Source organism: Rhinolophus sinicus, chromosome 4 (assembly GCF_057876585.1).
Source record: "Rhinolophus sinicus isolate RSI-liver-muscle chromosome 4, RSI-T2T, whole genome shotgun sequence".
Lineage (NCBI taxonomy): Eukaryota > Metazoa > Chordata > Mammalia > Chiroptera > Rhinolophidae > Rhinolophus > Rhinolophus sinicus.
This window is the reverse complement of record NC_142504.1, coordinates 103,014,119-103,041,079: the sequence shown is the minus strand read 5'-3', so window position 1 is coordinate 103,041,079 and position 26,961 is coordinate 103,014,119. Positions and strand designations below refer to the sequence as shown.

General features: G+C 37.0%; 1 protein-coding gene across 35 annotated transcripts in view; it reads left to right on the top strand.

Moving 5' to 3' along the window:
• The window catches only part of TCF4 (transcription factor 4), a 345,979-nt gene that overhangs the window by 246,715 nt on the left and 72,303 nt on the right, over window positions 1–26,961 (top strand). Inside the window, exon 1 of one of the 35 annotated variants that reach the window (XM_088798010.1) lies at window positions 17,515–17,535. The exons of the other annotated variants lie outside the window; for them this stretch is intronic. The gene's annotated coding sequence lies outside the window, so the exon portion shown is untranslated. Of the gene's footprint in view, window positions 1–17,514; window positions 17,536–26,961 lie in introns of those variants that run through there. 35 annotated transcript variants of the gene reach the window in all.

Below are 26,961 nucleotides of genomic sequence, written 5' to 3'. Positions count from 1 at the left end.
TGGTTAAATTTGTAAACACAAATATTAGTATTATGTAACTTTTTTTAAACAAGTGCCTAATTTGCAATTGGTAGTTACTCATATGTAGTTCTTAAGATTTTTGCCTATTATCTGTTTAACATTCCATACAAAAAACATAGTCGGTCAGTGCCTTTAATTTTAAAGCACTTTTAATGAAAATTTTTGTGGATGATGCTATCATAGTAAGAAAAAAGTATCTCAGAAGCAATAAAATAGATTCAGGGATTATAAAACCCTTATGCATTATAAGAGAATTGCAATGAATGTAAGTTTCCGTGGTTTTTATCTTTAGGAATTACCAGTGATGTGATTTTCGTATGTTAATTGTTAATTTTGCCTCTTAAATGTCTGAACTCACAAAATTTTGTTTAAGTTTTGGACATTGTAACTCCCTTTTAGCCAAAAGGAATTTTTAAAAATATGTGTTCCATTCCCACAGCTTGCCAGTTGCCTCTACCATAAGAAAATGCTGAATATGACATCATATCACTAATATGCCCTCTCAGTTGCCAAATATTTTGGTTGTTAGATTTTTTTTTTTTTTTTTTTTTTAGAGGATGGTACTCATAAAATCAAGATCGCTCTGTCACAGGAAATGTATTTATAGGAACTGTTTTAAGGCGTTTATTAAAAACAAATCTGGTGATGTGTATCTCTATTGATTCAAACACTAGAAAGAGGCAAATTGTACATACATTATAGTTAGAAAAAATAGCCATTTGGAACACCAGCAGAAAGCTTCTGAAACCACGGATGCTTACCAGTTCTTCAATTTAGTTTTCTGAAATAGATAGCAAAGTTCAATTGTATGTATTCCTTGGATAGGGCCAGTTCTATACCATTTTAAAAAATGCCTTCATGCATACACTGGAGAAGCAGATTTTTGTTTATTCTACAGTGTGTATTGTACTGGCTCTAATTCTGCATTCAGCGGCTTTTGATTTGGTGCCAGACATCTTGTGGAGATTGTGTATGCCATACGTTAATTGTTCAAAATGCCTATCTAAGAGACTTTACATTTCTCGAGTTTCGTTTGTTGTTTTGGGTTTGAGTATCTATGTATTTATGTGCGTATGTGCGCTTATGACCAATATGTGTGTTAACCTAAATTGTTGGAGTTAAGTGTGATCAGCTATTTGTTACATAAGCTTTCCTCTGAAGACAACACAGCACTGAATTCCTTCTTTTTTTCCCAGTGACAAGTCAATTACTTGTTTAAATTCAGTTTGAACTCTCTGAACTGAGAGAGGCCAGAGGAAGCAGGTTTTCCCTGTGAATAAACAAAAGAAGAAAAATGTAAAATCATTCCAAAACACTGGGATTTCAGGTTGTGGGAAGAGTATAATTAAGCATTACAACAATTACGATTTCTTCCTTTTCAACTGGCAGCAATAGGGTTTGTAAAATCAGTTTTCCTCTAACTTCCTAGGAAAAGAAATATTATAATCAATGATATTTTAGAACAAACAAAGGAAAATGTGAATTTTTTTTATTACCTTAAATTCTGAAGTGTTTCTATGACCATATCCCACAACAAATCCTTCTTTCTGTGAAATACTGGACCTTTCCTAGAGAGTGGACTTCATGAACCCAAAACTTACAAAAAATCATAATACTGGAGCTGTCAAAGACTAGATCCTGAATATAAATCAGAATGTATTTTTAAAAATCAGCTTCTTCTCAGATGAGAGTTTCATGAACTTGACCAAATACATTTTGTGATATCTTTTCTCTGGGTTAGAAGTTTAAGTACAAATGAATCCGATTCTCGGATAAATAAAAAAATTTTTAAAAAAATTGAAAGCATTACTTCTTAACTATGGGAGAGAGGTATTTTTTGCCGAGAAAATCAGTACAGTTTCTTTTAAGTGTTAGATGTATACGCTGTTACCAAACTGTGCCGCTGTGTCTTCATTCAGGCTATAAACAGTATCAGGGATTACTTGGTCCACAATAAGTGTAGTTCTAGTTCTAAATTTTGAATTTTGTTCACTCCTTACATCTTATTCATTGAATAAGAATTTTAATAAGTAATTATTTGGTCGAATTCCACATATCTAAAAATAAAGCAATTCCACAAAGATAAAATTATGGCAAATGAAATTGAAAACAAAAGTGGCGAAATTTCCTCCTAATGGTAATTTAAGATCACATCATCAGCTCTCACCAGCATGTGCATGTGTTAAACCGTATAGAGAAACCTATAATTATTGTAATTGCTCTTTTTGCTTTATACTAACAAGCTTCAAACCATGTTTCAAACTAGTTGTTTTGAAATAGTTATTTGTCAAGTCATCAAATCTCAGAAAGTAAATGGTAATGAGCTTTGCATGTTTATATTCTGACTGTTGGTCATATTATGCAGCTTTTCAACTCCATAAAGTTCAGAGATGGAAGTGGATGTTGATTATTTCTGATATTGGGGCCAAAAATAAAATAATTCCATGATTCCTGCCTATGATGAAAAAATATGAACAATTTAAGTATCAAAATCCCTCAGTTGAGAATGCATTCTTTGAAGAAAGTTTCCTATGAATAAGTGACAATTTCAGTCAGCCACCTAAATTTTTTAAAGCTAAATATTAGGATATGAAGAGTTCAGCCTTTTTTCATCTACCACAGGTTATGCTAACATAAAAAGATTAATATTTAAATAACAGCAGTAATAATATGTACCAGTATATTTTATACATGGTCCTTTTCTTTGCAAACCTCACAGTTGGTTCCTGTAGTCTCATGCAGGTAAGCCACTGGGTTTTAAAGTTTTCAATAGTGTATCAACTATGCAATTTGCATTTAGTATTTTTAAAGGTATTTAGTCATTACTATTTTCAGAACCATGATTATAAATGAAAGTAACTGGCATAAGTGCATTACTTTTTAAAATTATTTTTTAGCTGCTATAACAGACCAAAAATTTGCTTAGGTCACAAACTAATATAATTTGTTAACTCCCCACTGATTCAAGAAAATAAAACATATCAAAAAAAATATGCAGGAAAAACTTCTTTAAGTGAGCTTTACTTTTTGATATTGTTGACATATAAAGTATTTTAATTTACTCATTTTAAAATAACGATGAAAATTTTATTTTTTTCTCTGTGCTCGATTGTTTAAAACAAAATTATGTTGATTTGTTCTTGAGGTTTAAGCTGATAAAAATTCACCAGACGCATAATCTTGACATTGTGGATACATCTTGCTCTCCTGCCTCTGATTAAATTTCCAAAATCCCTGCATGAGATTCACAGATGCCAGTTTGAACATTTCTCTGGGGCTAATTTTTTAGGAAGAAAAAATCGATCGGTTATATATTTGGTTAATTTTATTTAATCCCTTATTTCTGATAGGTCTGAACATTTTGAATATAATGTTGATAATTGATAAGCATCCTTATAGAGCTAGGCGATGGCATTGTTTCAAGAGGAATTAGGCAGAAGGACTTTGGAACACAAGGGAAAGAGGGTTGAGAAGAAAAGTGTCCAGGAAAAAAAGATATAATAGCTGATGCAGTCTTTAAATAACTTTCCAACTGATCTACAGGAAATTGTGCTGAAGAATTGTTTGTTTCCTGTTCCACTATAAATGTGGCTTGCATTACACTCCCTATTTGTTTTTGTTTTGTTGTGTTTTGTTTTGTTTTCACTAAAATTGCAGTACCACCACAAAGCCTTGAGAATTAGTGATTTCTTCCTTATAGCTTATTTTTTAAATGGATTTTTTCATAGTGGGATTTTAGACATTGTCATATTTCATTATTATGAATGTTGGGTGAGTGTGTTTCCAAGTCAACTTGAAACTTCTGTCACTGTCATGCCACTAAGGGGAAAAAAAATACTTTAGTGTTATTTCTGTATAATCAGCATGTAGGCCATACCTGTGATCAGCAACCTGCCATCAGGAGATTCTTTTTTTGCAAAAAATCTTAATTTCTAATCCAGTGAAAATATATAGATTGTAGATATAATTGCGGCAATTTTAAAAGTTGTTAGAATTCAGGTTTACTTTTATCTTAAGAAAATGCAGTAGAGATGTATTTGCTCTGCATAGCAAACCTAAATGCATGGCTTGTCGCTGAGAATTTCAGGACAGACATACAAAAGATTACTGGGCATTTTTCCTGTCTCCCTCTCCCCCCAATATTATCAATTACCAAAAAGTTCATTTTTCACAGTCAATATAATTTAAAGGTAATTTTACATTTAAGTCTTTCAGAGTTTGTATATATTTGATTGGGTTTAAATGAGGCCCGTAATACTTCAGTCATAACTCTAAAATGACATAGGGTAATGTTATATGTGGTAAATAAACAGTATTGATTACTGAAAAAGAAGATTTGGAGCTTTGTGTATTCATATAATATTTACAGTCTATTCAGGAAATCATCATGTTCCTTAAAAAAAGCAATTATCTGTATACTAGGAAACACAGAAGAATAGTGACAAATCTGAAAGAGATACTTCTATAAAATAACTACATTTTGAAATATGAAGTGATTTGCTAAAAAGTTTTGCATGAAATTTTCAGAAAGCTTCCCTGGTTGGAGAGTTCTTAACATTTTAGAATTTACAATAAACTATTTGGTACATTATCATATCTTATGCATATAGACATTGCATTGTATTAAGTAAACAAATTTATCCTTTTGAAGAATATGTTTAAGGTTGAATTTACTGGTTTGGTACTTCAAAATAGTTTGAAAATTAGGCACCAGTCCAGTTAAACTTTGGGAGACTTTCCTTTTTTTGCAATGCTGAGGATTCATGCCCTAAGTTCCATACTATACCTTGTATTGATAGATGTATTTATGTCATAATACCATATTGATTAGAATTTTGAAGTACACATTTCTGATATATTTGTCTTTAAATCCAATGTTGCTTCAAGTCTATAACTAGTTTTCTCAAATTCTTCTTCCCTATTTGTTAAAGAAATCTGCACATGCTAATCAGGGCATTTTATTCAGTGACTTAAAAGGGACACTCCACCTATAACATTTGATTTGGGAGAGTATACTGTTTTAAAGACAGTCCACCCCCAAATTGGGATAAAGAGGGGTTTAAAACACCTGAGAAGTCAGGGGTGGGAGTAATATAGACGATGGTCTAATTTCAGACTCCACTGGAAAAAATGCAGGTTTTGCATCCTCCAGAGACCTGGAGGGCTGTGCTTTCCTAGAGACCAAATTACACTTCTCTTGAGGGAGGGCACATTTAGGTAATTGGTGGGACAGAGTGGGGAGAGTTGATTTCCAGCTGCTTCCATTGTAGCTGACCTGAAAATGAATAGGGAATGTTAAGAGTGGAGGCTCACATTTGACTTGGCTTTTTCACCTCCACAGACCTAAGGGTGAGAATTATAGAGTACTGAATGACTGCCCCAATAATAACCCTGTTCAAGTGGGAATTGCTATGTTGGTGAAAAACTCACACACCATTTTAAAAATAGTTGATGCAGTTACCAACCACAGTCCTCTGACTGGAGCCCCAATAAAGTTGCTCCACGATATGGAAACACTCCTTGTTTTTGTTAGCCATCTAGTGAATCTTGGATCCTCACCTATGTGGTTACCATTTTAAAAGGTTCGGAAGGCACTGGAATTCCTTCTCCAAGAAAGGTATCAAAAAGTAGAAGTGTCTACACTCCCTTTCTCCCAGAATATACGCTGGGTTTTTTTTTGGTTTTTTTTTTTAGAATAATGCTGTATTACTCAATAGCTTTTCTAGCGAATAAAACAAATTAAATTGGTGTTACATGCATATTTAAACCCCATCCAGTTAAGTACTGACGTGATTAAAATAATCAAATGTATTACTTAAAAAATTAAAAAGGATAAATTCTGTACCCCATTATTTTATTGACTTTTAAATATAAATTGCAGAAATGTTTACATTCCTAATGGCATTATTAAGCTAAACTGGCAAATCAGAGGGAAAAAGTTGATTGCCCAGCACATTATTATTTCTGCACCTGTTATTCCAATTCAGAAGTGGAGGCTCAGTAGACAGGAGAGAGGATGGGTGCTGTTTCCTTAGGCTTCCTTTGTGTACTGTGGGGGTTGGGAGAAATGTTTAGCAAGTGTAGTTTCACTTTGTAGTGCCTTTTTGTGTGTTGTGATTAAAAGACTACAGTGTTTTTCATGTAGCTTTAAAATTAATATGCAAATGATAGGGGAGTATGGCTCTCTGGTACCTGCTGTACCAAGCCTTCCTTAGCAGAACGCGGGATATCAGCTTTTTAGCAGAAATTGTTTAGGAACAGATAGCGCCAACTTTCATCTCTGCCCTGTATATCTATAAGGGAAAATAAGGTAAGAAGAGGGGCATGTCAAATTAATTTAGGTAGGATTTGCAGATCTGGGATAAAAATGCTTTCGATTTTTAATAGCTGGTTAGATATTGGCCAGGAGGTTGGTAGACTTTCAGTAAATTTTTTTAAACAACAGTATAAGTTGTGTATCGTTGCCAGTGCTTTGGTTGAAATTGTGCTTTTTCATTTAGTTTATTTCCTCCTAATCTTAATCATACAGTACAATTTTTCAAAAATTTGAGCCTTGTTTCACCCTGTTGCATAGGTGGCAATGATTAAGGTAATTCTAGAATTTCTTGGGTATTCATTGTCCACAATTAATTTCACACAGAGAAACCTAAACTTTACACAGCCAGTGGAATAAATGATGCCCTAATTCCTTTTGGCCTTTTTTTTTTGTTTAAGGTTTTTTAAGAATGTTATTATATTCTTCAAAATGTAAAGACAGTAGATTTAGATTGAGAGGGAAAGCAGTATCTTTATTTCACCCCATCAAACGGATAGGTTGAGTTTGCAAACAAGTGGTTAAAATGTCGTTTCCTGAAAGATGCTAATTGGCACTATTCATGAGTTTAGATTTTGTCCTGTGTAATAATTGAAATTCCTAAACTTTAATAACACAATGTGTAGCATGGATCCTACTTAATCTCCCTCCTGGCTTCACAGTAAAATGTTACATAAATGAACCCTCAATTTTGATATCAACTATTTAACTCCGTCTTTCCAGAGTTAATACTATTTCCGTAATTAAACATGTTCTACAGTTAGCTCCATAGGAGTATATCTTAAAAATTATGTTCTTTTCTGTTCTTTTAAGCCATCTGTTAGGTAGGTCAGCAAAGAAATGGGAGCCTGACTTTACTTTAAAGCAAATAAGTTATTATTCTACTATTGTATTAGACATGCAGCTTCAGAGGGAGTAAATGATAAAATTCCATCATATTTTCATTTTGTTACATTTGCAGCAGAAATGTGTATGCTCAAATTGGTTATTTTCAACTCATGACAGCTGTGATATTTAAAATGATCACAGCTGTTGTGACTTAAAATTGATTTTCCTATTAACACCTGAGAAAAAGACCTGTGCCGTATTAAAAACTTAAATAAGGTAACTGTAAAATTAGATATGTTGATGTGAATCTGATAATCCTACTTCCCAGAGGTTTGCAAAGTGCAGCAAACCTCTTACCGGTAGATGCTTCCAGGGAGTGAGCTAAAACTGCTGGAAATAGATGCATGATTGTTAAATGCGATTATGTTTTACAGAATTCAGGTCGTAAGAGATCCTCTTGGCCCAACTTTATAATGTCGCTTTTGCTAATAAAACCCTTAGGATTCAGTTTTCTTAATTAACCTCAAGAAAAGTGACTTATATGAATCATTAGGAGATCCTAACCTCTAAACTTTTTTAACTTTCCGATAATGGCATTGAGAAATGCAGGACCATTCTAAATTGTTCCTTATGGAGGAAGTTTTGGTTTTATGGCTCTTTTCCTCCATCATTTTTAGATGATGGGGGAAAAAATTAAAAAAGCAGATGAAAAAGTGAAAAAGGAGAAACAAATTATGCCTAAGTACTTGTTTTTGGAATCTTTAATACATTTTTCATGTTTACTTTCCAGATCCATTTAACTTATTTTAGCGTTAGATGGTACTTCCTGCGTTCCACTGATCTGTTTTGATGTTGACCTTCTCGGGATAACCAGTATGGGAACCTTGAATGTGGCAATAGATTACCTGTCTAACAATATAACCAATATAACAAAACTTAGGCATCTTTAGATACTGAGATAGTTTCATATCTTCAAGTAGATGATGTAATGTGTAAAATATACAGCTGGCCTGATGTGGAATTATTGATAGATAGTAGTGCCTTCACAGATGCATTGCCAATAGGGAGCTATGTAGATTAAACTCTTCGGCGGGTCCTAGGCTTTTTTTACCTGTATAACTCAATCGGAATTGAGAGCATGACAGATTATATGATGATAAATGTATGGCTGAATCGGAGAAAGTATGGATGGTTGAATGGATAGATGGATAGATTACATAACTAGACAGTAATAGATAAGGCCGGTTATTTTATTACTCAAAACATGTTTATTCATCCAAAATTTACATGTAATGTGTTATTTTGATTATCGCATATAGTTTAGAATGAGTTAGTTGAAAATAGTAAACATTTTCCATCACGTTATAGAGATGGTTCCAAAAGTTCCAGAATGAGCAAAGATTACCAATTTCAAAATTATAGGCTAGGACTGATGGTCACCGCAAGATCACAAGGTCAAAATGTCACATATTCAGTGATCATGAATATAAATGGATATTTTCTTCTTTAGCTGAAGGAAGATACTCCTAGAGATGGCCATTGTTTATGTGAAGATTTCAGAAAACCAAAATGAATATTTATCCCTGGCATATTCTGGTTACAAACGTATCTTTAGAACAGTGGTAGCCCCCCGACCCCCACAGGGGACATATGACAATATCTGGAAAATTTTTGATTGTCACAACTTCAGGAGTAGGGTGAGGGTTTGCCTCTGACATCTAGTGAGTAGAGGACGGGGATGCCGCTCAGCATCGTACCGTGCACAGGTGGTTCTGCTTTAGAAGTGATACGTATGAACCTCAATGATTAATTCCCGACGCGGTGAGCCACTTTACTAATAATGGCAGCTTGCTTTCCCTCCCCTCCCCTCCCCTACCCTCCCTTCCCCTCCCCTCTCTCCATACAAATTTCTCTTCTCCCTCCTCACCCCATTCTCTATTGGCATAGAACACTATAGTATTGTCCAGGTATTTCCTCCGTTTACCATGAAAATGTGAGATTTTATTTAAGTGTTGTAAATATAGTATGTTAGTTGTATTAAGTACATATCCCCGTACTCTAAATATATATATTTGTGTCTTACTTTTCAAAATATCTTGAACTCTCTCCCACTGTAACTGTTGGTTTATCAGAATCGTTATAAAAGAAAATGTTTATTAGCATTAATTTTTTTCTGTAGGACATAAAGAGGAAAGAAGGAAATAAATTAGCATAAAAAACTTAATTATCAATGACATTTAAGTATTTTTGACATTAAGGACATGGTTTGTATCATCATAAACGAAAGATTAAAACCAGCATTAAAGACTCTTTTCAGCTTTCCCAATAGGCAGCTCCTTTCTCCATCCACACCTGGGGATCTCTATTCCTTCCACTGCTGCACTTCCCATCAATGTTGGATAATTCTTGGCAGTGATTTGGAAGTGATTTCAAAGCCTCGATTGCCCTCTCTAGCACCCTGTGAAGGAAGGTGTTGGTATCTGGTGGCAGAGTCTTACACCTGCCAACTTGTAAAACCCAGAAGCACACCTCATTTCTTAGATGCCAAGGTTTGGAGAGAGCTGCCAAGTCTGACAGTAACTCGTGCCACTCTTCAATTTCCTCCTCATGCCATGCAAGGTTCTCCAAGGTTCGATCAGAGTAGCGATGGCAGCCTGGCACAGAAGTGGCAACTCTGATTTGCAGTCCAGCTCTGGTGTAGGTGTACAGACATGCTTTCATACACTGCTTAGCCCATTGGCTGTAATATTTCCGTTCTATCCCACAAGTATCTTCAGGCTCTGTCCTGAGAATCTTCTGTTTCCCTGCCCAGCTTGCTTTGATGCCTTTGGGTTTGACTGCTCCTCACAATTGAAACCACCTTATAAGATTCCCTTAAGTTGACATTTATTTTTGTTTGTTTCTCACATTTTTATTGTACAAGGCCATTGTACTCAAAGTAAGCGACTAAAAATAAAAATTGTAGCTATTTATGTGTGTGTGCCAGGCAAGTAATAAAATTTGATGATAACTTTGTTGATTTGAGTATTTCTGTTTCGGAAAGATGGTGATATATTTTTGTAATCGCAAATTTACTTTAACTCAAAGCTCTTTGAGAAAGCATTGACCTTGTTTTCAGTTTTGATCAATCACTGATTATCTGTTTTAGACTCTCAAGCATTCTCTTACATTCCAAATGTCCCAGTATCATCCTCTGAATAATTTTTAGAACAATAAGTTGCTTACACATTGTTTTTAGAATGTGCTTCAAGAACCTTGCTTGTATGGAATTTGTCAGACATTTACAGAGCGTACAAATCAATCTCATTGTGACTTTTTTAATTATTAGGAAAGTGGTTTACAGCTGAAGTAAATCTTGCAGTAAATATTTTATTGTAGTAATAATCAATATTAAGTAAAATATGTTCACAAGCCTCCATTCTTTTCGAACACCTTCTAATGTAATCCTTACTGCACCCTGGTAAGACAGGTGGTCCAGTGTTGTTATCCCATTTCACAGTCTAGGACGGGCCTTCCAGTGAGGTAACCACTAGCCACATGTGGCTATTACCACTAAATATAAATTAATGAAAATTTTAAAAATGTAGGTCCTCAGTCACACCAACCACATTGTATGTGCTTCGTAGACACATGTGGTGCGTGGTGACTGTATCAGAGAGCAAAGATGCAGTACATTTGCATCCTTCTTGTGTCAGACAGTGCTGGTCAAATAAATGGAAGGATTACAGGATGAAATCACTTGGTCAAGATCATATTCTAACAGAACTAGAGTCACTTCTGTGTATTTCAATATAATTTTAAATTTTTATAACTTGATAATTCGGCAAACATCTGAAGTAAGAATTGATATTTTAATGCTGCCTAGCATTTTGATGAATGCTTATCTCATCTGTGTTCATCTCTTTTTTTTTATGAAATGTAAAGCTTGATTTAGACAAACTTTTAAAGGGTACAGCCCTTTGTCCATCTATACTCTGTGGGGACCCTGAATCACGTCCCACTGAGTCAGACCATGGGATCCTCCATGAGAGGGACCGTCTCCGTGCATCTTTACACACCAGTTAGCATATTGTGGACAAACAAGAAATGTTTATGCAGCAAAACGAATGAGCCGTGTCTGCACCATACATGTGCATACACCTATCCATGCAGTGAGGGAAGGCCCTGGAGTAAAATGCTCCCTGGGAGCTGGGCTGTGCAGAATGCAGAGCGCGTGTGCCTTTGCTCTGGCTGTTCTGGAAAAAAGTAGTATTTTATTAAAAGAAAAATAATATGTACTTACTCACATAATCCAAATATCGCTTCAAAATAAATGAGGAAGTCTGTACATCTTTTCCTTAGAACTCATTTGGTTCCTAACCTGACTTGGCATTATTTTGAAATTTTTACATCTTCCGACAAGCTTCCAAGTCGTTAGAGGACAAACGTTCACTCAGTGTCTCCCCTCCAAAGAGTAGCACAACAAAACGCATGCAGAAGTGCTCAAATAACATTTGTTGAATGAACCAGTAAATACTTCTTTTCACGGAAACTTCTTTTCAAGCCATGTCCCTCACGGTTCCTCCCATCTCTAACAGCCCAGTAAGACATTATTTGGAGAATGAATAGATGAGTAAGAATTTATATTTTTTTATTCCTTGTGTGATCGAGTTGTGCATCTGTGCCTGGTGCCTCCTGATGGTGCTGATGACCGTTTTCATTCATATGTGGACACTCACAACTGTATCAGTTATCTTGCAATTGTAACTGTGGATGGCAGTGGATGAATGGGCCGGCCTAGGGTATTGTTAAGCACGGTGAAGGAGTGTGCTTGTGCCTTGTACCTATCCTGCTTTCGTATGTCAGCTGGCTGCTGAATTTTTCCCATTGTCTTCCTGTTGGGAGCTTCAGGACCCTGCACTCCTGGCAGGTGCTTTCTACTTGGGCTTCCAATGGTATAGGCAAAACCGTCATTTCTCTGGGTAATAATTGTGGTGTGAAGAGGCATTTGTGTTCTGTGCACTCTTTTAGCTTGTACCATGTTTAGTTCCTGTTATGCAAATACTGCTTTAAACTTAGAAATGCCAATTTGCGTTAATATTTTGGTTTCATATAGCTAGCTATTGCATTTCACAAACAAGTGCATTTTAATGAGTACTGGCAGGAAGTAAAAAAAAAATGTTATTCATTAAATTCTATTGTAGAAAATGCGATAGTCGGTTGCCAAAAATCATTAAGACAAAATATAATGTGTGTTGAGGCCACAGAGATATTCCTCTTAGAGTGTCGGTCCTAGTGGCATTCCCTGCTCCCAGACTCAGTGCTCTTCACAAAGCATTGAAGGTTGCGGTTGTTACTATAAAACAGAAGGCAGCATACCATTGACATTTGGGTGTATTTTTAAAATGTAAACATGTTTTACTTTTTGACATTTGCAATAGGGAATCCACCTCTGAGTTAATGTGAAGGGCTTTAAAAGTCATGAACACCAACTTGTACAGCAGTGCGTCCCTATGCCTTACCTTGGTGTTCAGTCCTGACACGGGATTTTGCTGTTTTATGATTTTTTTTTCCTTCCTGAAATTTTTCATCAGAGCTGTGGGCATAACACTTTTTGATGGGCAGTGTGTAGGAAAAGAAAAATTTTGCAAATGAATTTTTAGAACTGAACTGTTTTAACACATGGACTTTTAATGCTGTTGTCATGGTTGTCATAGCTTGGGGTTCCTAATTATAATGAGCTTTTTTGGTGGTGTTATTGCAGTTGTTTTTTTTGTTGTGTTTTTTTTTTCCCCCCTTCGTCTTCAACTCACTTTTCCCAGAAGGAGAGTTCCAAGCCTTTGAAAATTCTCATGATTTTGCAAATCCACTCTATTTTTGTCTAGAATACAGGGAAGTTAAAACTGTGGCTGGTATGATGCCATGTTTTGAATCCAATTTTAAAGCAACCCTTTGCAACCCAGTGAGTAAAGCTGACATCTTTGTATCTGTAATGAAGATAATTATACCTGCAAGGTGACATCACTAGCGAAGTAACAAATGCACTTGAAAACTGAGTCTCTGGTCTTCTCTGAATTCTGTAGACCACTTTTGGCATTTAACACTAGACACCTCTTTCATGCTTGTCGTTTGAGAAGTTGCTTTCAGATGAACTTACTAAAGCTGACTGACACAGGGTTAAATTAATTCTTTTCTTTATTACTCAAAGTGATACAGACCTTTCTTGGACTAATGTAGCTTAATTAGTGGTCAATTAAAACTGAACATTGCTGAATTGAAGTTCTTTGATCAAACTCCCTGGCATGGGTTCTCTTTCTTTAACTAGCCACCATCTTGAATTCATTTGGAATCAGTAGTATAAACAAGTTTAAAACTGGTTCTTTTATAAGAAAGTCAGCAGGCTTGTATAGCTGTGGTTTCTTTTTTTTTTTTTTTACTTCTGTAGGCGGCAATTCAAAGGCATGCTAAATGAAAACAGTACTACACCCTGAAAAAAAAAAAACATTTTTAAAAGTAACACTAAGTAGTCAGAAAACAGTCAGTACCCCAACTTATTTATTTGAGACAGAAGATAAATTTCCCAATTTCAGTGGTTAATTTTTTTGTAACATAGAAGGCTAAAAGAAAACTCCCCACCCTCACAAACTCCAGTTATAATAAAAAGTGAAACAAACAAACAAACAAATAAAAACCATGTTGGGGGTTGGGAGAAAGATGGGACAGTCATCGTTAAGATATATATGCAGAGATTTAGCCCACTTGCTCCACGATTCATTCTTTATTACTCTTGGGAAACTGTTTCACTCTGAGCCTTTGGAGTGGCTATGAGACATTACTTGTTGATTTCACCATTTTGGAGGGAGGACTATTGTATCAATATAATACTGATGATGGAGTATCTTTCTTATAAATCACTGAATTAAAACACATTGCTTTTCTTAGAATTTCAGTGCAGTTCAAAAAAAAAAAGAAAGAAAGAAAGAAAAGAGGGAGGTAGGAGTCAGCTGGACTCTGGGACAGAGAGAATTACTAAATATTTGTAAGTAAATCAGACTCTTCTTTTTATACAGTTGCATATATCTTAATATTTAAAGTGTATATGCCATTCTTGTCCAAACATAAACAGATACCGTTCAGTAATTTCAGTTTTTGAAAGCCTAGCAACCTAAAAATACTATAACTGGCATTCAGTTAGTGCTATATAAAGTATTAATTAAAACTGGCACTTTTGTGCTGGAAATAAAAGTAATAGATTACGTTTAAAGAGATAATTTGCTTAGTCTGTAATGGCTTCTGTGACTTCTGAAATTTTCTCAGAGGAAGCTTAAAAGGAAAATTTGGAATTGACCATGTAGTTTTTCCCCCATAAATGGCAAAACTTTTGTAGTTTTCATTACTTATGTCCCCAAATATAGTTATAAACAATGATCAAAATAAAAATTTTATCACTTGACAGAAAGGGAAATTGTTTATAGTCAGTGTGCCTTTCAGCATTTTCTCCTGCCTTCTCCCTAAAGGGCTGATTAGAATGTAATAATTGGGGATGATAGCGGGAGGAAGACGACAATTCCATTTAATTAAAGATAATTTATTTTACTTTAAATTGTGATGTCCCACATGAATAAGAGTAGATTTAGCAGATAGATTTATTAATGGGTACTGACATCTCAGTTGACATAAAAAGCAAACATTTTCTTTCCTCATTGTTTTTATTGTGTCTCAGCACCTGAAACTGCTGTCACCCGACTTCCCTTCCTGCTTTATAGAACTGTAGACTTTCCCACCAAATATGCAATTATTGATTTATCAGTGAAACCAACTTGATCCTCTGCTCAATTAAAAAAAACCAAAAAAAAAAAAACCCAGCCAGGAGCTTGAAAGGCTGCTCAGAGTCTCAGAACTAACGCTAGAAATGCTGTCTTCTCCAATGACGTTTTCTTGACTGAGCTTTGATAGATCTAGTTCATGGATTCCTGGGTAGCTTCAGCATTTTGAGTGAAGATCATATGATTTCCTTTGGTCTTGGGCAAGGTACTTGCATGAATGTTCCTTTAAGAGAACATAGAGCTTGGATGTGATGCACAATGTAAAGTGCCTCAGAAATATCGTTTGCACTGCTTAGGTTCATTTCTGACAGGAATTGTGTAAAACTTAAGGCCCTGTGTAATATTTTTATTGTCTCATGCAATTGCAAACAGATCCTGGAAATTTTCTTAAAGTTAGAAAGTGGTTCAAAAATGCATGAAATCGTTTTTCTCAGCCTATATTCATTTTCTAAATGGTATACCTGTAGCAAAATTGTATTTATAATTCTGTAAATCCTAAGGCACTGTCTTTGTGTTTTTAACTAAACTATATTGTTTTCCTAATTTTTATTTGATATCTCTTACATTATCTTTATAACTCTTACCTTCATATCACATATATCATGTATTATATATCATGAATATGTATCGTATTCTTATTCATGTTTTCTCTTGTTCAGTCACTTCTGCACACTTGCCTAGTGTGCTTCATTCACATCCTATTTTTCTTCTCTGAATGAAATCCAGACCCTCTGGGCACCTCTTTCTCCCTGGGCTTCTCCTGCCCGGAACTTCCTCTGTTCTCATGACCCTCTAGTTTTACTTACATTCATTGCTCTTCCTGCTTTGTTGCTCTCATTTTCATATAAAATTCCTTTTTGCGAATCCCCTTTCCTTCTTCAGATTTCAGTGGTGTGTCTATCAAGCTTGACTTCAAAAATTAGTTCTATATAACTGATGTTTTCAAATGAAGGGGAAGAAATGAGATTTTTCTTTCCTTTGCGAGGGTAAGGATCATGGTGGAATTTTTATTTTATTTTGAACCAGATGGATTTATTTTACCCTGTTCTTCCATTTTACTATTCTAAATTGTTGTTAGATCAGTGATGGTGTTTTTCAAGGATTAATTTTTATTAAGTCTTGACTTTCATGTTGTGTTAACCTTTTTCTTCCCCTCAGCAAAAGCATCTTAATCCTTTTTCTGTTTATTTAACTGGTTAGTTTTAATAACCTGATCTCTCAGGCCCTTATTTTATCCTTGACTTCCTGCCCTTTTATTCATCTCTTTTTTTATTACTCTATTATCCTCACTTTACCTGATATTTTTGCTTCTTCTATAATTAATAGTGAATGCATGATACCATCCCAAAAATTCTGCTAACAAATAATTCTGGGAAAGAGGAAATTGGCAAGTAATGTTCTTTCTTTACTGAACGTTGAGTTAATCTGTTTGGGTTTTAAAATTCTGCAGTCATGGTTCTCGGTAACAGGGACATGAAGGCAAGTGTTCAAGCTGACCCTTAATTGGAGGTGAAAACCATACATGTATATTTTCATGAGGGAAAGTGATTCTACGTTTAGAGCAGGTAAATTCAATTGTACCTGTTGGCTGGTAGGCTGGGCCGTGTGTGTGTGTGTGTACGTATGTACATGCGCACGTACGTACCTACGTACACTGGGAACGAGATGGGAAGAGGGTGATCTGTGTGGCCAGCCACTGTTGCTTTCAGTGACTCCTGCTGGCCAGGACAGAAATAGGCACTTGGCTCAGAATTAACACATGTCTGCTAACTCAGTAGTGGTGTTTCCTCTCTCTTCCCATTTTCGAGCTATTTTCTTTCTTTTCTCTCTGTTCCATTATTTCTCCAGCAATGTCACTTACTGTTTCCAAACACCTGCAACCTTCGTCTGTCTCTCCTGTTTTGCTTCACTGCTGTCAAATAGTTAAAAGAATTCCGTGAAATAGGAGGCTGATCCTCTCCACAGTTAGAATTGGGATGGGATGCTTTTGTCAACTGGCCTCTCTTTAATAGTTTCTGTAGCCTCTGGAAAATGTCAGAAATTTTGAAAAATAAATTAATGAGAGGACACCTACAATAAACCAAACCGGAAACACCACCACTTTTATTCTGTAAGGAAGGCATTCGGGAAGAGCTGCCTCCTGTATTCCAGGGAGGTAACAGGATCTGGGAGTGGCAAGAGGGGAGCTGTTAAACACGGTCCAGATGCAGCTCAGTCCAGGGGAAACCTTGGTGCTTGGTCATTTGGGTGGCGGTGCTCGTCCCACCTCCCCTTTTCCATGCCCTCCTCCCAGCCTCATCCCAGGCCCTCCCACCCCTAGGCAAGCCCCAGGCCCTGCTGCAGGCGTCTGCGGGTCTGAGTTTCATATATCCAGCATGAAGTTCCCTCTCTCCCTCCTATTAGGAATTCTGTGCTGTGGTCCTGCTTGCTCCTTGTCTGTCAGATTGCAGTTCTGATGCTGTCAGCTATGTCTGACCAATCAGCAAACAACACCACAGGATGAAATTTAAACAATGCAGATGCTCAGATACAGGGTTATGTTGACTGGACCACGAAGGGAAAGCAGAGGTAAGGTCAGAGTCTCCCCAGAGTGGGTTGTCCTGAGCCTGCCTGATCTGACACCTTTTCAGCTCCACTGCGCTGCTTTGGCTTGTGTGCTGCCAGTGTGCTTTTGCCCTACTTCTTTCTTCCCCTGCCATGCACCAGAACTTTCACTTTAATTTGCTGCCCTTGTTACTTTACCCCTTCATTTATTCACTTCCTTTCTCTTGGATCGGTGCTGAGTGTCATTATGAATGTTTCTGGATTGCCTCTAGGCTGAGGACCCTTGGAAAATGCCACTTGTTTAGTTAGGGCTTTTGTGGTTACACTTTTAGGAAGAGGCAACTGCTGAGAATCTGGGCAAAGGGATGGAATTGATAGACCTTATTTATTTTCCCTCTGGGACAGTGGAATTTTCATTCCGTTACAACCATGGTTTTCTTTCTTACCATTGAGATGTATTGAATTGTAAATTGAGCTTAAATCATCTTTTTTGGGAAACATTTTAATTAGAAAAGATATAAATAGATAGGACCTAAATTGAGGATGAATCAGCCAATCCTTGAGAATTTGGGGGAAGAAAAAGAGTTGATATCTGCCCCCCCCTTTACAGTTTGCAGTGTTAGCTCACAAGGTTACTGCTTTCAAAAGGAGAATGTTATATCATCTTCCTCTTCTGTTTTAAGTATTTAGTTGGTCCTTTTTATAACTTAGAGTGTTTACAGGGTTCTGTATTCCCTAGTCCCATCTGGAAAATATTTAAACTTCGTAAGATCTATAAGACTAAAATATCACATATAATGGGATAGGCAGAAGGAAGAAAAATTAGACCCAGTGCGTGTGTTTAGAATAAGTTAGTTGTTTGTTCAGAAGCGGCTGCTAGAGGAATTGGAACAAATAGCGGTGTGTGGTGAACGGTTGGGTCCAGAGCTGTACATTTCACCACAGAATGAGCCTTGGTTTGTAAAACTGACATTCTGTTGTGACTTCTAAATCCAAACAAATCTCTGCAAATTTCTGCCCGATCGAGTTAATAAGAAAATATATGCATGCAGAGGCGAGAGCCGTATGCTACTTGTAGTTCTTCTGTCAGTGTCGGTGGAAATAAGAGACGGATTTTACCTACTGTATTACATTCAATCCGCAATTGCCAGGACCTCCAGCTCAGCGGGTTTTCTTGATTTTTTTTTTTTTTTTTTTTTTTTTTTTTTGGTCTTCTGTGAGAACAATGGGATCCAAAAAGAGCTTCAAAAAAGCAGACCGGCAGATGCGGGATCGGAGTCCCTTTTCTTCTAATTGCCTTGTAATTGGGAGTGGTTTCCACTTTCCCACTATCGCACTTGCAGGAGGAGAGGAAGACAGATGTGGCTTAGCGGGAACTAGCTTTCTCCAGGCCGGATGTGCTGTGGGACCAGGAGGTCGTTCCCTGCTCGCAGGCCTGTGATCTGCTTCACACCTGTGCTCATTTTTCCCCATGATCGATGACCTTGTATTAACCCGGCGTGACCTTTCGCCTTCGCCTGTTCTCTGGGACTAGCTCTTGGCTAGTGGACCCTCCTTTCCTTCTGATTTACAGGTGGTTTACTAGAGCCACATACACTTGTTTTTCATGGTGCACAGTGCACTTAGCGGCCCGGCAAGACCTGCAATTTCATCCCTCTCAAGGGGCCGAGAAGGGGATTGGGAGGTGGGGGTGCAATGAGAGAGGTTGCTGTTTGCATGTGCTTTTCTATTTTGTGGCTCATATGGTATCAATTACCATTTGATGGCAACGCCAGGCCTGAGGCCCTTTGCATGTTTGTCCTGTGAGAAAGATCTGGAAGAACCGACATATGGTTTTGATTGCAGCAATTGCAGGTTGATAGAATGAACGCAGGGGTGAGGTGGGTGGGTTTTCCTTCCGGCCCTTTCCACTCTGGGTTGCTAATGTGCTTCGCTTGTGGAACTGGTCTTTTCATCATCCAACCCCTCCCAATTCTCCCCCCTCCCCAACTCCCTACCACTTTGCATTCCCTGCCCCTGCCTCCTCTGTACTTGAAATCACCGCCAGAAACATGTGGCCCACATTAAGGACCTTCAATTAAAACAAACAAAAAAATTGCCCACCCTTCTGTTAAAATCCCAGAGCAGGTCAGTCCATCAAGATGATCAGAATTATACTAAAGTTAAAAAACAAATGGGTGGTGGGGAATGAGTTCCCTCCAGAAGCTTGGGACATGTTTTAAAATGGCTATTAGTTCAGGTTGTTAAACATTGAAATGATGCTGAAAAATGGCAGCGATAGACATTAATGTGTGTGTGTGAGTGAGTGTGTGTGTGTTTCATCTAGGACACCTCTTTGAATTTGTTTCAGCATATGCTGCATGGGGGCAGGAGTTCTTTGAGGTTGTATCTTCCTATACATCGCAGGCCATAAAATGGAAAAGCGAGTGTGGGCGAGTACATCTATGTCCTGTGGAAAGGAGATAGATGTTGGAGACCCATCTCTCCCAAACACAGTGACTTCTCTCTTATTCCATTTGTGACGGTGGGGGGTACCCAGGGAGAGACTCCTCATTACTGCAACTCAGCAGGAATTGCAATCCTGAGTTTGCCAAGGGAAGGTCTAGTATTGGGGAACAGAGAGGCAAAGAGGGGAAAAGAACATTATAGACACTTTTAATGGTACCCATGAAAATGTTTTCTTTCCAAGTAACATTTTTCTATAATGCTCTCAAATTCACATGTCTTGTAATCTGTTCTGCAGATGGGAAGCCCATGAGGCTGACTCTTTTCACTTCAGCTATTGCATTTCAAAATATTACTCACAATTAGTAATTTATATAGTTTCAAAAGATAATTTGGTATCTCATGAGTTTAACATCTTGCCTCTTTTAAACTGAAAATCAACAAACCAGGACCAAAAACCAAAATTATGTCCTCCAGAAAACTTTTTAAAGTGTGAGATAAATTATTAGTTCTGAAGGCCAGCTATTAAAACCTAATCATCATTCTTGACACACTTGTTCATGATCTTTATTGAAAGGTAGTGAAAACTAAAAACATAAATTGTTGACTTAAATTGTAGAGATATGTCTGTATGATAAACTCTGTAGAGAAAACTGACCATATTTTCACAAATGGTTGTTGATTGTGTCTTAAGACATTTGCCCAAGGCTACTTTTTTCTTTGCCCAAACTTTCTCCATAACATAAAGATTGCTTTCCGAAATGATCATGTCTTTTTTTCCCCCCCAGCAGTCTTGATCATGATTGTATTTTGCTATTTGGTAATCTTCCTACAATGTAATAAAATTGTGTCTTTTGAGCTGTTTGAATTCATAACAACTAATGATTAATTGATTTGCTCTATTAACATATTTTAATAGTGGCTATTTATGTGACAGCTATTTAATGGACATATATTATAACCTTAAATCACCCTTCAGCTTGACAGTTTAAGGTTTAACATTTTTAGTTCCTCCTCATACCATATCGAAGAGTGATATATTGAGAAGTCCGATTTGGTGATTTAAAAAATATGTATCTATTGCTTTCCTGAAATATATAGTATTGGGGACTCAGAGCAAAACAATGTAGTGCGTGGGCCCTTAGCCTGTGTTAGAACATGTTGCGTCACTTAACAGCAGCTGTGCTGGAGAGATACTTGATTTGAGAAGACTTTTTGAATCTTCTCAGCCCTAACACCATTCTGGTATTGAAATGGGAAAATGGAAAAGAGTTTTAACGGGAGAGAGATAGCTCCATTTTGAAAGGTAGTATAGGAAGAAATCTTTCAGTCCCTGCTCGGATTAACCAGCATTTCTAATCTGTCTCCCCAAACCGAAAACAAAGAGTCTGATGGGAAATGTGGGTTTATATTTTAGAGATACACCACAGAAGCAAGAGATAGTGTTAGACACTAGCTATATGCTTTTTGCCCAGCATTAATTTGGTTTTTGGACTGAAATTTAGGAAAGCTTGCAAAAAGAGGCAACCTTTTTAATATACAATTTCTTTGTTTTAATCCATTACTATTAAAATCTTATTCGGTCTCTGAAGTAGTACTACATTCTATAGTGTCTTTTTAAGTGACCGAATTTATATAGACATCAATGATGCTGAAAGATGAAAAGGTCCCCCTCCAATGTGCTTAAATATATGGTGTCTGAATCCTTTTTAAAGAAAAAAGAAAACTTTTTCAAAAGTCTGAATATCGGGATCCTCAAACTAACTGTCCTTGGAAGTCCTAAAAATTGCTAGTGTTCTTTTTTTAGTTTGTAGTTACTCACAGTGGAGAAAAAATTATAAAATTATGTTATGGTGGGTTTTTTTTTTTAAATGTATGCAAACAACTACCGGATCACACTTGAATCAGAGTTACTTTTATAAATTGAGGAAGGAGAATGCCTGGAGAAATTCTAGTGGTATAAAAAAATTGTGCTCACGTTTCTCAGGACTCTCCTGGAAAGGTGATAACTGCTTTCCTCTCTCTGGATGTTGGGACTTCCCCACCGACCCCATTCGGTAAGGTAGATACCACCATGCAGAACGCATTCACTTCCTCTTTGAAGAGCTCATCTCCTTTTTTTAGGATCTGTTCTTGGTCACACACTACAAATATGCACTTTTATGTCCACAAGGAAGACATTACTAACATCGAGAAGGGTAGTGTCAATTAGGAGCAGGAAAATACAGACTGCCAACTGCAGAATCAGACTCAGACTTGATGCCATCCACCTTTTGAACACAATTTGAACCTTTGAGGAAAAAATATTGGGGGTTCTGATGAGTTTTTTTTTTTTTTTCTTTTCTTTTTTGTAAATCATAGCTTCCTGATCCTTGGGGGTGGGGGCGGGGGAACCTCAAAGGAAAGGCTCAACAGGCTTCCTGGACATCAAATAGTTCATACAAAACAGCATTCTGATGACTTGCATGTAAATAAATCAGAAACATATGAATTAAACTTCTCTCGAAATACATATGGGCTGAAAAATAGAGAGAAGTGCTGAGAAAATGTGTTTTGGGTTTTGCTGAGCCCATGACACTTGAAAAAATAGTGAGACATTGAACAAACACAAAGCATGGCTTGGCTTCCCCACTCCTAATAGTGACTCCCAGTGCAATGGCAACTCAGCTGACCATGCGCCTAAGCACGAGCCACACTTTGGGTGTGTGTGCTCCACCACCCTTAATTACTCGCAGTTTAAATTTTTTTCAATGAGAAGCCCCAAAATAGCATCACATTTCAAGGAAATGCAAATCTTAACATTTTCTTACCCAGTTGTTTCACGTCAGACTATTTTAGAAAATACCACGGAACATGTCAGCTTAGGAAGAGTCATACTGCTATGGCCTTCTTTGGTAGGATGGGTACGTAGCAGGAGAAAAGCATCATTATTAAGAAACTGGCCCTGAAGTTGATGCTGGCTAATTAAATCAAAGTGATAAAAACTTCATGCACCGTAGATGAACGGTACCCTCTCGGCATTACGGAGGGGCCAGCCATGCTCAGATCATGACTTCAGAAATCCCACCCTTGTTCACTGCTGAGCTGGGTGGCCATGGAGGCAGAGGAAGTTTGCTTTCTCTTTCCCACATTACACTCAAAAGAGCTAACAGGGATTCTAAGTCTGGGGCAATTGCAAAGTCCTTTGTGCCCTAGAATCCTCGCTCCTTGATATCTTGTTCCTCGGCATCTGGTTTTCAGTACAGAAGGTGAACAGCAGTGAATTTCGGGACCAGAAACAGCCAGAGCTTCAGGCTTCTTTTACCGAATATAAGTCATTGGCAGGCACTTGGGTGGAATCCTAGATCTGTTGTTTGAACCAGCACCATCACCTGAGATTATCAGTGTGATGCTGTAGAGAGGCTGTAGATTTCATCTTTCCTGTTGAGGGATTACTTATTTTGCTTGTTTTTTAAAAGAGACATTTTTTAATGTACTTTTCCTAACTCCTTCACTCAAATCGTGGTAAGTGCTTGAATGGTTACTATGAGTCAGGTGCCAGAATATAGCTATAAACAAGACCGACATTAGATAGACAGGTAAATTGGCCGCTACATTTAATGTGATAAAGCACCAGTGGGGGAGTACAGGCTGCTAACGGAGACATAGGAGGGTCACCTATCCCACATTTGGCCTGGAGGAAGTGAGGTCCAAGGAGAAATGGAAATGCAAGGGTAATAAATGGATCGAGGGAGAGAATGGCGTATTTCATTATCCAAAAGTAATTCAGGATGGCTAGAGGTCCTAGTGCAAACGGATAATAGTAAGAGATGGGACTGAAAAGATAAACAGTGGCCAGATCATAAAGTGCCTTCTGCACCCAATTAAGGAGTTTAGATTTTATCATGAAGGTAATGAGGAGCCCTTCAAATGGGCATGCCCAAGAGGTAATTGAATTTAAAAGTCCGGAGGGATAGGAGGCACGTCAGGAAGACGTAGTCACAGAAGCCAAGGAAAGCAGATCTGACTAGAAGGAGAAAAGAGTCACCAGTGTCAGATGTTGCTGAGAGATAAAAGTGACATTTGGCTGCAAGGTCCAGGAGCTCTTGAGCAGTTTAATTGGAGTAGTGGCATGGGAGGAAGGTAAAGAAGTGGAGAAAGGGCAGGGCAAGATGCTGTTCCATCATCGTTGTCATCATTATAATCATCACTGAAAAATAAGCATCAAGCATCTTATCTCCCAGACAGAGAGAGTGATGGAAAGAATGAGACACACACCCCAGGGGATTGGAACATATTTGGGAAAGTGGGCCATAAATATAAAACAGAAGACAGCAACACAAGTTAGAAGACATGCAGAGGGCAAAATGAGCTGTACACACCAATCAGATGAAGTGGGACCTGAACAAACCCATGAAAGAATAGAAGAAATTAGATGGCAGATAGAAAGGGAAAGTTTTTTACATGGTGAGTGCAGCTTGAGTTTTGTATTCTATGTTGTGCGTCCTTACCACGGTCCAATCTGTTTTTGAGTGCCCATCAAATGGGAGTGTTAAAAAAAACACCATGAAAGGGGATGTGTGGTCTTAACCTGCCTGTGACTTCCGTTTAAGTTTCTCAATCTTTTTTGGAAAAGTAAAGTCACAGACTGACTCTCTGTCATAGTTTCAAGCAATCTTTATTTTTAAAATCTGGACACAGAAACTGAGGAACAGATATCACAAATATAGCAAGTCAGAAATCCTCGTCAATTTTACATGGATGAGTTCCTTGAGAAATTTTGCACATCCAATGCTGGACATCTGTGGAATGACAGCATAATATCTTTTACATCTGTGTTATCTCCACGTGACATCTTTTTGCTGGTATCAGGCAGAGGTGCACCCTCATGTGCAATACCTTAAAGGAGTCATTTATGATTCTTAAGACAGGTTTTCTCAAGAAAAATACCCAAAGTATAGTTCCATAAGGCGCTTCAAACACCAAAACTCAGCTGTGTAAATTTTGTAAGAAAAGGAAAGAATTGGTCCTCTCTTTCTTTGGCTGTTTCCCTTGTTTGTTTAATAAATATTTATGGGGCACTGGCTGTGGGCAAGTCATTGCTTTGAATGTATTCTAAGGCAACACCCTCTGCCCCTAAGGAGCCCATAATATCTTATGGGAAATAAGATTTGTGTAATTCATAAAAGTTATAAATTTCTAAACTATAGTGCTGGGAAAGTTTAGAAGGTTAAATATATTCAATGAAAAGTTTTTGAGCTCATTTTTTTCCAAAAGTTTTTTGGTCCACAGTCATGTCTATATTACACCACTAGTACACATCGCTATTTGTATTTGTTAGAGAAAAGAGCTGAATAGGTTGTCCATATATTAAGAAGTTTTCTGTTCAAATGGACTCATCACCATCAAAATGTATTTTAAGCATGATTAGATGCTGAACATGCTATACAAATTGGATACCTTGAGGTCCATACTTCTTCAAGGTATTTTCTCAATGCACAATCTGGTTTTGTTTGCACGGAATTTCTATGTCGTGGCAGAAGTTAAGTTCTGTATTTTCCAAATGAATATCAAAGACTGAGAGAGGTTGAATGACCTACCTGTAGTGAGTAAATTAGTGATAGAATCAAAACTCGCAAGATGGTCTCCTGCTCCTTTGAGAACATTAGGTACTAGTTTCTGTAGCTGGTTAGCTCACTTAAGACAATGAAGCAGTGTCATCTAGACTTTTTAGCAATGAGGGAGAATCATAAATTTATTAACTTGGTAGAATGAAGAACGTTGAATTTTCTAACAAAGAAATCATGACTGACTTTGGTGAGAGCAGTTTTTATTTTAGTGGGGGGGCGGCTTCCTGTCCTAATAATGTTTGCATTATTTACCTAAATTTTCCATCTAGCAACTGATGACAAGGCTTACTGCTCCAGAAATACGGCCCATTATTGGTCCTGTCGGCTACTAGAATACCATTGCCCTACAGATAGATCCTCACTAATATTTGTTTTGTGAAGGACAGCACGTAAATTATGGGCCTGCAATGTTTTGGTTTTTGTTTTAATGGAGGTGAAATTCACGTAACATAAAAATAACCTTTTTTTAAAGAGAATGATTCAGATTTGATACATTCACAATGTTGAGTAACCGTAACATGTCTAGTTCCAAAACACTTTCAGCACCCTTAAAGGAAGCCCCATACCCAGTTATGCAGTTCCTTCCCGTTGCTCTGCTGCTAAGTTTTATAAACCTTTAATTTTTATCATACACACACACACACACACACACACACACACACACACACACACACACACACACACACATCATCTATCTATCAAGAGATTAGAAACGGAGTTCCAGATCTATCTAGAGATTAAAAAGTTCCAGGCAGAAGACCTATTGTGCCCTAAATATGTAAGCTAAGACCTACATGTTTAATGGATGTTTCTCCATCAGAAAAAGAAAAAAGGAAACATCCCTTGCTTGTTTTTTAACCTTCCTGTTTGTTTCTCTTAAGTTCTCACTAGATACTAATTATCAAGGAACAAAAAAAGACCATCAGTTCTGAGCCTTTTAGTATGTAAAACTGCTGTTTTCTTCTTCTTGTAAAAACATTTTCTTATTAATTCCATAAACTTTGAGAATTTAAACTGCTTCTGTTAATGTTAAGCAATCATCTGGATTTTACATTTCCGTTTTAAAGATTCAAAATTATTGAACAAGTAATTTAGTTATCAAAGATTTCTTTTCTTGGAAAGAAAATCAAAGGGGCATTCTTACTGTAATTTTTATTATTTAAGAAATTAGTGGATATACTTATTTATACCCTTGTTATTCCAGAAAAATATTTGACTTAGCCATCAGCAGATTTTTAAAGCTGTGTGTCTTTCAAATTAAGAAAAATGAGATCAAGTGAAAAACATGTCTGAAATTTAAATATTAGACAAAGTCAATTCAATTATATTTTAAATGTGCCTGAAGATATGAACTATGTTTTGTTGGCCACATGTTCTTCTATTGCCCAGTCCTATT